The sequence below is a fragment of the Corylus avellana genome, chromosome 7, assembly GCF_965113065.1.
Source record: "Corylus avellana chromosome 7, dhCorAvel1.hap1.2, whole genome shotgun sequence".
Lineage (NCBI taxonomy): Eukaryota > Viridiplantae > Streptophyta > Magnoliopsida > Fagales > Betulaceae > Corylus > Corylus avellana.
In genome coordinates this window covers 9,847,011-9,861,844 of record NC_142496.1, presented here as the reverse complement: position 1 = coordinate 9,861,844, position 14,834 = coordinate 9,847,011, and the positions used below count along the sequence as shown (strand labels likewise).

At 31.9% G+C, this 14,834-nt stretch overlaps 1 pseudogene; it reads right to left on the bottom strand.

The window, feature by feature from the left end:
- Positions 1-3,217: 3,217 nt before the first annotated feature.
- Positions 3,218-5,083, bottom strand: LOC132185278 (cell number regulator 10-like; annotated as a pseudogene).
- Positions 5,084-14,834: the final 9,751 nt, after the last annotated feature.

Here is a 14,834-nt window from a genome sequence, read left to right as displayed (position 1 = left end):
TATTTACAATTTTGCATCTTCAGCCACCCACTCAAATCCATTATATTCTCAAAACTCGGAAAAATAAATATCTCGAACAAAATTAAAAAGTCATATTTATGGAGCTACTTAAAAAAGTCATTGGCCTTAATTATATGGCCAATGACATAATGATATGGGTAAACAAATTAAGATGAATCTTACAGTTAATTAAGGCCATATTATATAGCCGGGCAAACAAGTTAAAAAGAATATTAATATGAATCTTGCATTAAGATGAATTAAGATGAATCTTGCATTCAACTAGTTTTTTAAGGCCATATTAAAAAGAATATTAATATGGCCTTAAAAGTGTATCATATAATTAATTAAAAAGAACATATAATGATGAATCTTTATCATTTTGCATGCATCTATATTTTCAACGTACAATTAGTAATTAATTAATAAATATTCCTAAAAAAAAAAAAAAATTTAGCTCACAAATACTCAATCCTATACATTATTGAAACATCATGCGAATATATGACAAAATGAAACATAAAATTTTGCAATATACAACATAATGTATATATTTTATATATTCTGCAATATATATATATATTACCTAAAAACTATATAAAATAAAATATATATATACAATATAGAACAACACAATATATGCATATATATATTCTGCAAATATATATACAATAGTATATATCAAATAAAACAACACAATATATGCATATATATATATTAATCTGCAATAATAAAAAACAATAGCATATATAAAATAAAACAAAAAAAAAAATATATATATATATATATATACCTGGCCTGTAGGTGAGTTGGAGGAGATTGGCGGAGCAGATTCGGCCGGAGAATCGCCGGAGACGGCAACGGCGCTGTGGAGGCGGTGGCCGGCGACGGGGAGTGAGCTAGCTAGAGTGGCACGTACGGCGCTCCGGCAGAGAGATAGAGCTGATCACGGCCGGAGAAAATATGGGAGAAAGTAGAAGAAAATGAGGAAGAGTGAGAGAGGAGATATGCAGAAGAAGAAAACCAGGTGCCGGCGACTGGCGGGAGAGAAGACAGACGCGCGAGCTGGGTGCAGGGGGATGAAACCGCATGTGCGTGTGGTAGCAGCTGGAGGGAAAATCAAAAAAATAAAAAAATAAAAAAATAAAAAATATCAGAAGTGGCGTGCGTAGCAGGTGCGTGCGATGGGACGGCCAGCAGGCGCTGGCCTTCCCAAGGCACCCTCCTGACGCGCCACATAGGCACGTCAGGAACTATTTATATATATATATATATATAAATATAAATATTATCTATATATATATATATATATATATGTTATAATATATTTAATTAATTATACATGTTCTTTTAAATAGCATATATATATATATATATATATATATATATATATATATATATACATGTTTATATGTTTATATGTTTATAATATAGTATTAATTATATTAATACTAATATAATTTCCATTTTCCTCTTTTGTATTTCATTTGAGTTCTCATGTATTTGGTTTTATTTGATGTACATGAATAGTGCAATTAATCTTACAAACAACAATTTTCATTTTAATGTACGCATGGCTAAAACCTAATTGATATATAGCGTACATGATATATATATATATATATATATATATATATATATATATATATATATGTGTGTGTGTGTGTGTGTGTGTTTGTCAAAACGTTAATATCATCGATCACCAATATTGTTACTTTAATTATTTTAATTAATGAGATACCAAATTTGGTATCTCACAATTAAATGAACGAGATCGAGAAAAATGCATGTTATACGTACATATATATATATATATATATATATATATAGATCCTTTAGTATAATTTGAACCATGCATGCACGTTAAATTCATGTTATATAAATATCCTTTTGCATGGTTTTGCTATATATATATATATATGGTATCTCGAGTAAAACATGGCTAACCGTTGGAATTTTTTTTAAGTTTTGAATGTTCAAATGGAATGGGTTACGGTACATGCCACGTGAAGAAAAGTATATATTAAAGTACTGGTCGGTGCTTGTTTTCTAAAAATTAATTTTATTGAATGTTAATTGGGATTCGATCATACTGTACAATATTAAATTACCCTAATAATGTTTGGATCATATATATATATATATAAAAATTGTTGACGTGTCATTTTGACACGTCAACAATTGTTGACGTGTCAAAATGACACGTCAACAATTGTTGACGTGTCAAAATAACACGTCAACAATTCTTGACGTGTCAAACTAACACGTCAAGAATTGTTGACGTGTCAAAATAACACGTCAACAATTCTTGACGTGTCATTTTGACACGTCAACAATTGTTGACGTGTTATTTTGACACGTCAATAATTCTTGACGTGTTAAATTAACACGTCAACAATTCTTGACGTGTTAGTATTTGACACGTCAGTAAATAATAAATCAATTATTTATTAATTTTAAAATAATATTAGATTAAATTTGACTCAAATTTACTGACGTGTAGAAAACAACACGTCAGTAAATGCTGACGTGTTGAAATCAACACGTCAGGAATTATTGACGGGTAGATTTTAACACGTCAGTAAATAATTTGTTGACGTGTCAATTTTAACACGTCAACAGTTACTGACGTGCCAAAAAAATATACTGTTTAACACGTGAATAAATGGCCGTTTTTTTGTAGTGTAGAGTTATGGTTAGAACTCATGAACATTGGCTCTGATACCATAATATTATTAAATCATCACTTATATTCTAAAATCTTAAGCTAGTAAGAAGAAGTAAATTTAATCATTTAATCGATATTTTATATATATATATATATATAAAGTAATTCATTTTTAACTAAACATTGCTTTCTAGGTTTCTCCACTACATGTTGCATGCAAGTCGGTACGATCATGTCCAACAACAACGTACAACAACTTATTATTCCTTAGAAATGTAAATTAAGGTAATATAATTAACTTAAAGACATGCAATAATATTTTATTATTATCCTACATAACAATTATGGCAAACTAGAACACAAGGATAACTAGGATTCTCTCTAATTCATTTGAACCAGAGAATATACAGTTAGTTATTGTGGAGGATAATTTTTGTTCCATCAAAAAGTGAAAAGACAAATATACCCTTTAAATATAATTAACTATATATTTTTCAGTTTATTTGAATTAAAAAGGATCATGTTCTTAAAGGAAGAAGCCCGAAAGCCTTAACGAGCCATGCCCCTTGCAACAGATGGAGCACTTGTGACTGCAGCTTCCATTTTCTTAGCATTCAATTCCCAACCTGTATCACATCCAACATCCAAAGCCAAACAAAAAAAAAATTAGAACAGAAAAATGGAGAATTATTGTTAAATACATGCATGCATGCAGTTGTATGTACGTGCTTGTGAATTGATAATATGATCACAATTGATGAAGAAACATTAACGGAATTTGTTAAGTTAGCACACAGAATTTAATTTAATTGTATGAATTATTTTTTTTTTTTTACATACTTTATAAAATTTTGAATTCATTTTAATATCATATAGAGTTAATTATAAATTAGGTAAATCACATGAATTGACTTTATATTTTTTCCTTTGAAATAAAAAATAAGACGATGGTATTTTACCTAATGAAGGGTCCAATCCACGGTTTACGAGTTCGCGGTACTCTTGACAAATAGCACAAGGAGCGCACCAAAAATGGACACAGCAATCTGCGCACGGATCTTCCGGCAAGGAAAACAAGGCTCTAAGTTTGTCTCGGAATGTGCACGTGTACAAACATTGACAACCGAAATAGGCAAGGAGGACATAGGTTGCTCCCGCGGCACAACAAGCTGCAAAAAGTAAGAAAGAAGCCAAATTAATTTAATTATAATTAGTGCTTTTAGTTAAATTAGTATGAGAGAAAACTTCACATCAACGAGTTCATCTTGAACTTTCATCACTTTTGTAATTATCTTTTTAAAGTTCAAAAACTTTCAATTTAGTATATTGAACTTCCAATTTTTTTGTAATGTCACCTTTCCATCACATTTTTCCGTTAAATCCTAACGGAGGGGTGCAAAGGTTCAGGTGTTAGTAAGGATTTAACAAAATTTACAAAAATACCTATGTCTGAATCTTTGTAATTTTTTATTTCTTTATAAAAAAAATAAATAAATAAAAAGAGGAAACTTTTGAAAACCCCATAACTTCCACTCGTTTTGACACAACTCTTTCAAAGTTTAAAACCTTTCAATGAAGGGTATCAAACTTTTAATTATTCCATTCCGTTAAGATTTTTTGTTAATTTTATCAAAATGCCTAAAATACCCTTGTTTTTTTATATATAAAAAAATGCAATGAAGTTGCAAAAATATTGAAAATATGTTTTTTTTTTTTTTTTTAAATAATAATAAAAGCATGTATCTTTACAATTTTTTTATAATAAAAAAATGGGTATTTTGAAAATGTTTACAATATTTAAAGAAAAATTATAACTAAATGGGGTAATTGAGAGAAATTGAAAGTTTGATACCTTTAATTGAGATTTTTTGAACTTTGGAGAGATACTTTCAAAACGAGTGAAAGTTTAGAGGTAGGGTTTTGTGAATTGATAATTTTTTTAACTTTTTTGAGAGTTTAATTTCAAACGCATAAAAGTTGAAGGGAGCTTTGTGAATTTTTAATATATATATATCTTAACAAAAAGAAAAAAAAAAAAGAAAAAAAAAGAAAAGAAAGATGAGCAGAATTTACTCACACGTTGCACCTCTAGACACGATCTCAGCAGTGCGGCCAACGGTGACGCAAGGACAGCACAGGTAAGACAACCTTAAGAAATAATAATAACAATAAAAAAATTATTACACCTTTTTTTTTTTCAACTAAAAAAGATTAGATGCAATATATGCATGCATATTGATCATGTTGCATGCACCAGTAGAAGTCCAAATAATAAGCTGATACTATTTTTTTTATATATAAAAAAATAAATAAAAAGAAAAAGATAAGGATAAAGGGCTTACAATTCCCGTAATCTTCAAAGCAATCATATAGACCGGTGGACCATTGGCCGAGAGTAAGTGACTTTGAGTTCATGGCAGCCGGCCGATCGAGAGTACGTAGCAGCTGTTTTGCACGAGAGTCCCAAGCTATGGTGGCTTCATCTTCTTAAATACAAAAGTTCCACCCGACGACCAAGACTTCATGAGAGCTAACTTTGAAATTGGGATATTATAATTTTAGTGCAACAAATATTTAATTAGTCACTTATCAAGATTTGCGTACCGTATGAAAAGTGCATGTGTTGGTTTTTTTTTTTTTCAAAAAAAGAAATAAATTTTTAGATTTTCATTCAAATCAATAACAAAGTAAATCCAAAAGTATTTGATCCATAAATTGGCAAAGAGTTGCTTTCCCTAAGCCAGTGGCGGAACCACGACTTCATCTTTAGAGGGGCCAAAGTTTTTTTTTTTATGAACCTTTTTATAACACAATTTGTGTGCAACAAAAAATATATTTGTTAAGCTTCATAAATATGTATCAAGATTGATATATTAATAAGATAATATGTAGGCATTAGTACAAAACAAAATAATAAAAAAAACAAAAGCACGTTTCTTATATACGCTCTTTTTGCGAAATAAAGTTATTAAGTATCAAATTTGAATTTGAAGTTTTCATCCTATATTTTGTTGCCAAAATGGGAATAAGCTCGGTGTTCATCCTATATATATATATTTTGAAAGAAAACATAAATCTATGAAAATTAAAGAAAAAAAAAACAGAATAATAAAATATATATTAGTTTCTAGAGGATGAGAAGACTATTTCAAAGTTTAAAGTCTATTACATTTCATTATGTTTCAAATGTTACAAAAGTCTAGCTATTTAACTTCAGTCTGTTTCAACTGTTACAAAAGTCTATTTGACTTTGGTCTGTTTGATTAACTTGTGATATGCACAAGTTACAAATCTATTTCCATCAACGACAGCTTATTATTCCTTCGACTTGTAAAGGTAATGAATATAACTTCTAGACGTACATAGCGAGCCATGCCACCCAAAAATTACAAGAAAAAAAAGAGAGAGAGAGAGAAAAATGGAGAATTAATGTTAAATACACACGGTTGTGAGCTTGTGCATGTGAATTGATAAGTAAGGCCAAAGGCAACGGACTGACAAAGGAAACACAAGTAGTAAGCCGGCATAAAATATAAAATAATAATAATAATAATAATAATAAATAAATAAATGATTATGCTAACTTTTTTTCAATTGAAAAAGATTAAAATATATGCAATTATGCATGTGGATATGTTAGTTGAACCAATTGAAGTCCAAATAATCAGATTATACTATTTTTTTTTAAATAAAAAATAAAATAAAAGAAAGATTATTTGGACTCTTCCATCCAAACTTGGTCCATAAATTGGCAAAAAGTTGCTTTCGCCTCTATTGTTAATTGTTAGGTTTTAATGTCCCGAAGTACCACGCGTTTTGAGAAGACTCCTATAAATTTCAAAAGCTATCAATTTCACACCATGATCTTTCAATTTGATGCAATGTACCATTCCGTCAGTTTTTAAACGTTAAAAGTGATAAAATGATCATTATACATTTTTTTTAATTCCAAATTTACCCTTATTTTCAAATTAAGAATTAAAAAAAAAATAAAGTTATTATATTTATAAAAAAAAAAAAAAAAAAAAAATCACTAGGTGACCCATGGTTTGGTTACCATCGAAGGGTAATTTGGTCTTTTTAAGGGTTTCCATTAGGGTTTAACGACAAAAATTGACGGAAATAGGTAAATTGCATCAAATTGAAAGTTCGACTGATGAAATTAAGAATAATTGAAATTTGGGAGGGTCTTCTCAAAACTCAATTCAGGAGTCCCTTGTAAAGTTTCCTCAACCAAAAATATAAAACAGGTAAAACAAAAAAAAGAACCAAAACATAGAAATATGAAATGTGTATGAGATGAACTGGAACTCTTCATGCATGCAAATGTTTAATGTCCTATTCGAAACGACCAAGACCGGGGCAAGACGACAAGCATTAAGACAAGTTACGTGGGCCCTAATCAATATTAATTCTTTCTATCACAATCTATCGTCACTCACTGATGGAGACGAACCATTGTATCTACAAAATTTTCTTGAATTGTTCTCATCTCTTGATAAGAAAATGATGGTGGTCCATTGTTTGTTCTGAAATTTCGACGAAATAGAGAACAACAGAAAAGTATTTTGAGGAATAATCTTGAGCCTCCTCAAGCTAGCATAATTCCAACAACCTTAAACTTCCTTACAGATAATATTAAATATTTTACAATATAAGATAATGAAAAAATCGAATGCATCAATCTTGGGCTTTTTAGACCAAAATCACAAAGAAATTAATCTTAACAAGTTGTAACAGACCCATCACCCATTGCATCAAGCTTCTTAAAATCTGTAATATATATAACTGGAGGGATGACTCAAACAAGGAACAAGACCTGCTGTAATATAAAACATGTTTTTTTTTTTAAAAAAAATGAAACGTGTATGAGACGAACTGGAACCCCGTCATGCATGCAATGGTGTCCTATTTGAAACGACCAGGACGTGGGCATGAAGAGGTGACCTTGACTTTTATTAAGACAAGTTTATGTGGGCCCTAATCAATATTCTTTCGCTTTGCCAAGCTCCCCCCGACGACCAAGACTTTTTATGAAAGGTTGGGAATTTTGATGTGATTTTAATTTTTAGTGGTACAAATCATTTTTAGGTAATTTAGTCACTTATATATATATATATATATATATATATATATATATATATATTGAAAGAAAACATGAAGCTATGAAAATTAAAGAAAAACAACCGAATAATAAAATATATATTAGTTTCTAGAGGATAAGAAGACTATTGAGCTATTTGTTTAATCTGTTTTTTATTTTTATTTTTTTGTACAAGAGGTTTAGCGTCCACTAGAGTAGATGCTAATACTCCATCATCAACGTCCACTATCAAAGTAAACGCTACTAATATATCATCAGCGTCCACTTTGAGTGGACACTATTGAGCTTTTAATTTAACTTGTTTTTTATTTTTTTATTTTTCTACAAGAGGTTTAGCGTCCACTAAATTTGGCATTAATGCTCCATCATCAGCGTCCACTATCAAAGTAGACGCTAATGATATATCATCAGCGTCCACTTTGAGTGGACGCTATTGTGCCTTTAATTTTTTTTTTTTTTTTCTACAAGAGGTTTAGCGTCCACTAAATTTGACGCTAATGCTCCATCATCAGTGTCCACTATCAAAGTAGACCCTAATGATATATCATCAGCGTCCACTCTGAGTGGATGCTATTGTGCTTTTAATTTAATTTGTTTTTTATTTTTTTTATTTTTGTACAAGCACGTTAGTGGACGCTAATGCTCCATTATCAGCGTCCACTATTAGAGTAGACGCTAATGATATATTATCTGCGTCCACTTTGAGTGGACGCTATTGAGCTTTTAATTTAATATTTTTTTTTATTTTTTTTATTTTTGTACAAGCATGTTGGAGTGGACGCTAATGCTCAATTATCAGCGTCCACTTTCGAAGTGGACACTAATGATATATTATCAATGTCCACTTTGAGTGAACGCTATTGAGCTTTGTGTTTAATCTGTTTTTTATTTTTTTATTTTTGTACACGAGGTTTAGCGTCCACTATAGTAGACGCTAATACTCCATCATTAGTGCCCACTATCAAAGTAGACGCTAATAATATATCATCAGTGTCTACTTTGAGTGGATGCTATTGAGCTTTTAGTTTAATTTATTTTTTATTTTTTTATTTTAGTACAAGCGTTTTAGCATCCACTCTAGTGGACGCTAATGCTCCATCATTAGCGTCGATTTTCAAAGTGGGCACTGGTAATATATCATCAGCGTCTACTTTGAGTGGACGCTATTGAGCTTTTATTTTAATTTGTTTTTTATTTTTTTTATTTTGTACAAGAGATAGTGGACGCTAATGCTTCACCATCAGCGTCTACTTTCAAAGTGGACGCTATTGAGGACTGTTAATTTTTTTTTATTGTTATATAGGACTATTAGCGTCCACTTTTTGTGGACGCTGCTACTAAACTATCAGCATCGACATATGTCGACGCTAATAGTTATTTTTGTCGGCCCTAATAGTTTTCCTGCCTCTGGTATAATTCCCGCTAGTATATTAGCGTCGACTTATTAGCGTCCGCATAAAGTCGACACTAATATTTATCTTTTGGGTCGACTATTAGCGTCCACTTCAAAGTGGACGCTAATATGTACCTATTAGAGGCAACTTTCAAAAGTCGATGCTAATAAGTAAGCATTAGTGTCGACTTCACAGTCGCCCCTAATAAGTCGACCGTGATGAGAAGATTTCTTGTAGTGATCTTCTGTGCAACATATGGAGCCGTTGTGGCTCCACCCTCCAATCTCGAATTGAATGCCCAACCTGCATCACATCCAACCAAGGGCACAACTAGGCAATTAAGAGTGGGGGACAAAATGTAAAAATTTAGTTTTTGACGGGCATTTATAAAAACCCATAAATTTTAGGAGTAAAATTTTAAATTTTAAGGGTAATTTTAAAATTTTGGGGGGATGACCTATACAGGTCGGCCCCTGCATCCAACGCCAAATAGTTGTGCATGAGAAATGATAATATGATCAGAAGAGTTAATTATTTTCTACTAAAAAAAAAATTATAAAAAAAAAAAAACAAAACAAAAAAAGAGCATGCATGCTTGGTATTTTACCTTTTGAAGGGTCAATTCCACGGTTTTTGAGTTTGCGGTACTCTTGACCGAAATCCCCAAAGGGTTTTTTTGGCAATGAATATCTGGCTCTTAGTTTGGTTTGGTATCTGCATGTGTAAAAACATACAACACCGAAATGGGTAAGGGCGAGGCACTTTAGGCTGGCGTAACCACAACTTGTGGTTACGCCATTTAATATTCGAGCCAAGATTTGTGTTCATGAAACGCTTCATTTAATATTCGAGTCGAGCACGAGCCGAGCATATGCGAGCCGAGCCCGGGCTTGCTCGCGAGACGTTTTGCTCACTTAACAGCCCTAACCACAAGCTGCATGCAAAAAGGATGAAAGATATATAACCCAAATTATTCAATATCTAATTAATCACTTAAAAACCATACAATTATTGTTTTGTAGTTAAAGTAGAATTTACACACACACTCGACCCTCGTCCATGAACTCAGAATTGCGGCCGAAGGTGATGAATGAAGCAAAGCAGGTAAGACAGCCTCAAGAAGAAGTAATTAACACACTCACACACACACACACACACACACACACAAAAAAAAAAACAAAGATTATAATTTTTTATTTTTTTTTTTATCTCAACTGAAAAAAAGATGATACACTTTCTTTCTTTTTTTTTTTTTCTTTTTTTTTTTTAAAAAAAAAAAAAAAAAAAAGGAAAGAAAGAAAGAAAGAAAAAGGGCCTTACAACTCCTGCAATCTCTATAGCAACCACATAGACCGGTGGTCGATTTGCCGAGCTGGGGTTGTTGAGAAGCTGATTTGGGATCCATTAAACACTAATTAAGGTTTGCAATAGAGTAGATAATAGGACTTAGTTAAGGTGGAATAAGATCCTCTCCAGTCCAAAGTGGACGGGAGAATATCCAGGCTAGGATTTCTAAGGAATAAGACACCTGTCCCAGTAACAAAAAATAATAATAAAATATTATTTTATATTAAAAAAAATTATAAAATATTAAGAGGTGGCTAGCCACCCCAGTTGGGGATTGGGGTTATTAGAATTAATCTTCTATCAGGAGACTTAAGGTGGCCCACATGTCACATATATTGTATGTATATAGTATATTATATATAGTTTTTATTAAACAAAAAACTTTGGGTAATTAAAGTACAGTTAACTACTGAAGGTGAAAATGTGATTTATTTTTACCAAGTGTTGTCTCCCTTGATGGAAGGAAGCAACGTAAGATAAGTGGATATGGGTCTTGGCCTATATAAAAGACAAGTTTGTGATATCCATCGATCACAACTTTAACGTGAAAAGCAGATAGGCCAAAAATCCTTATCCACTACAAAAAAGCAATTTTTTCTTTACTGGAAATTTCTGACGTTTTATGGTGTCTAAGACGTCAGAAAATTTTTCTGACGTGTGTTCAATGTCAGAAGGATAGGGGTCAGTAAATTTTTTTTCCCTGACGTGTTAGTGGTTAGAACGTCAGAATTTTCTGACGTTTTATTGTATCACAAGTCAGAAATATTTTTTGACGTGGAAAATAGTAGCACGTTAGAAAATTTTCTGACGTGGTACTAGTGCCACGTCAAAAATTTTTATGACGTGGCATTTCTACCACGTCAGAATGTTTTCTGACATGGATCTTCCAATTCTGACGTGGCAAAGAGTAGCACGTCATAAAATTTTCTGACGTGGCACTAGTACCACGTCAGAAAATTAGGTCTTTTTTTTTTTTTCCTCATTTGTTTGTTTAATTTACAATTTATTGTTTTTTTTTCTCATTTTTTTTTTTTTTTGAATTGACAACTTCATAAGGATTTAAGAGTAAATCATTTGAAGCACATCTTCCAAAGCCAACAACTCTTAATGACTTAAACTATGTCCTAATGACTTGTAGTTGATGGATCTAGGAAAAAAAAATTATGAATGGTAGCAAATTTAGAAATAATGCCATGTTGCATTTGGCATGATAAAACCATGCAGTAAGAAAGGATATATGTACAAAAATTCAGTTAGATATAATGGAATTCGACATTCAGATCTATCAACATAAGAAATAAATAGAGAAAGCCATAGAATAACTGGTAGGTCATTGAATTAGTTCAACAGTTAGATTAGGATGCCAAACCAAAATGGAAAACAAAATCCAACCAAATTAATACGTCCTATATGACCAGGTTATACTTGGCAATATGCAGAGGCCATAGTATACTTGAGGCATATGTAGTTATAAAAGACAAGGGCTGCAAAGAAGAGTCTAATTATATTTTTCTGCTACGTAAGATTCTATATTCTTACAAATGGCATGTATATATTGGTGAATCTTGTATATATTCTTACAAGGGCTGCTAGGAGCTGGAAATTCATTATATAATCTTACAGATGTCATGTATATATTGGTGAATCCTGTATATATTTTTGCAGATGATCTCATTTTTGGCCAGGAGCTGAAAATTCTTGGGAGATTCAAGGGCAGATAGAGGAAATTTGACAATATTGGTGAATCCTCACACCAGTATATGACTTTTATGTCAAAGTACCAACTCATCCATAAACGTTCCTCTTAAAACTCATCACTTACACAAACACACATCGAAAAAATTACTAAGTCCTACTGAGCAAGGAGAAGGAAAACAAAAATGACACATGAACTATCACATTTATGTGGCAATTAGTTGTTGCACAATGGGCATTTTACTTTTTAATGTGAACTCCCATATTTGAGAAAGCTTGATGCATACTCAGATTGTGAACTCTCATTTTGAGATGCTGAGTTCATACCGCTATTTCCAAAGGCTTCCCAGATAGCTTGATGTATACTGGCAACAACATCCATGAGCTTCTTCACAATCTGCAATAAGAAATAATTTCGAAAAAATATGTTACTCTACAAAGAGAAACAAATACTCTGCTCTATCCTGTGGAAGACAAGACTGAATAAAGTAGTAACTTTCCTCCATGACCTACCACAGAATCTTATTAAATCAATAGGTATTTATATTTGATTGCCATCTACATTCATAGAATTGCCATTTACATCAAAAAAGGTAGTATAACATTTATTTCACAAAGAACAAGAAAACCTAACCAAAATTAGCAGTTTAATTTATAAATTGAAGCATAAAGTACCTTCAAGAACATAGAAGCAAAATTGATAATTGATTTTTTCTAGCGGTACCCAAATATCATAATTTTTCCTCTTCAGAAAGAATAACAAGTGCTCATAGTTACATAACCCTTCCAAATTTGTAGACCATGGAGATTCCTTCTTTTCTTCCTCTTCTCTTTCTATCTCCTTTCTTTCTTTTTCTTTTTCTTTTTTTTTAATGAAAAGAAACACTCAATTATACTTTTGACCTCATAATCTCTCCTACAAGAGGCCCAACCTATTAAACCCTAAACGAAGTATTGATTAAATATCCATAAAAAAATACTTACTATTTATCATATAGACATAATTACATGTATCACAAACATGCAGTCTCTACATCAATCATATACAACCAAACTATATATGTTACCATGAATATAGACTTAATTACATGTAATGTTAAACATCAACAAAACAAGAACAAAATATATAATAGGTTTACCAACTATAAACTCATAGACAATGCTCATTCTAGGTCGATAGCTTCCTCATTCTCCAACCTCTCCGCATTACCTGGAGATGATAAAACAATCAATCAGGAAGCAATAGGTACCTTTCTTATCAGGATCCTAAGCCAAACACAAAAAAGGGCACCATAACAACTTTAACATATATACTAACCAAAATGACATTACTATAATAGAACAAAAAATGCACTAACTACAAATAATAATCATCATCAATGCAATATCTATCTATATATATATATATATATATATATAGATATTCCGACTGAAAAATAATATCCTTATAAAATTAGACGCAAATACAATGCTAACGTTTAGTAGTAGAAATAATAACTGTTAGTTCTTGTGTTGGCTTAATTCAGTTCCAAAATGCAGAGGCTACAGTTCACAGTCTCAAACACTAGTATAGAATGCTCATAATCCAATCTCCACCGTTCATAATATAGATTCATGTGTTATGAACGTCCCTACAAAATTTCAGCTCAATCGAACCACAAACTCCCACGATCAGAGCAGTTGATCAAGACTGGATAGCATTTCCAGAATGCTGTTTCACCCATTGCATGCCTTGTCCGGTCAAGCCTTCCCTGGGTCCGGACCGCATTTTCAGAAACTCTATTTCTGCTCTGCAAAGCCCTGTCCAGATAGCCTATTAACCTGTCCGGACACCCCGTAAGTTTTAGGCTCAAAAAACGTGATTTTAAGTGGGTTAGGTCTAGGGTTTTGTCGAGGGTATATATACATCATTATAGAATAGAGATGTACGAATTTTCACCCCCAGAGAGTTCGTCAGAGGCTGTGCTAAGAGAGATCATATGTGGTGAGCGTTAAATTAAATCTCTTAGAGTTTTAGTTATTCCTTTGATAAATCTACGGTTGAGAAGTCTATCGGAAGGATCCGGTAAAGGAGAATCACGTTGAAGAAGATTTGAGGAAGGAGACGAGTTGTAGGCTTGTCGATCTTACAGAGCCAAGGTCTTGCAAAGGGTTGTAAGTGTTCCTAGTGTCTGTAATCTCTGGATAATCTATTGATAGTGATTTCCTGGGTTTGGCTGCCTCGGAGAGGTTTTACTTTTAGATCGGTCTCTAAAAGGTTTCCTCTTCGTAACCAAAATATTTGTGTCTGCCTCTTTATTGCTTTATCTATTTTGAGTAATTCAATTGTTTATTTCTTCATAGTATTAATTTCGCATAAATTGTGATAAACAAGTTTTTGGAGTTGGCATAGCGTTTTTCAATAACAAACATCATCGGGGTCACTATCAACAATAAGAACATCAAAAAGAATACTAAAAAGCAATAAAATGTATAACCAAACCAATGCCAAACAAAACATTTTGCAACAAGAGTGTCCATATATATATATATATTCAAGAAAACCCAAACCAAAAAAAAAAATAAAATTGCATTACCTGATCCACTCCCCACCAACGATCTCACATCCAAACGGGCTGGAGACTCT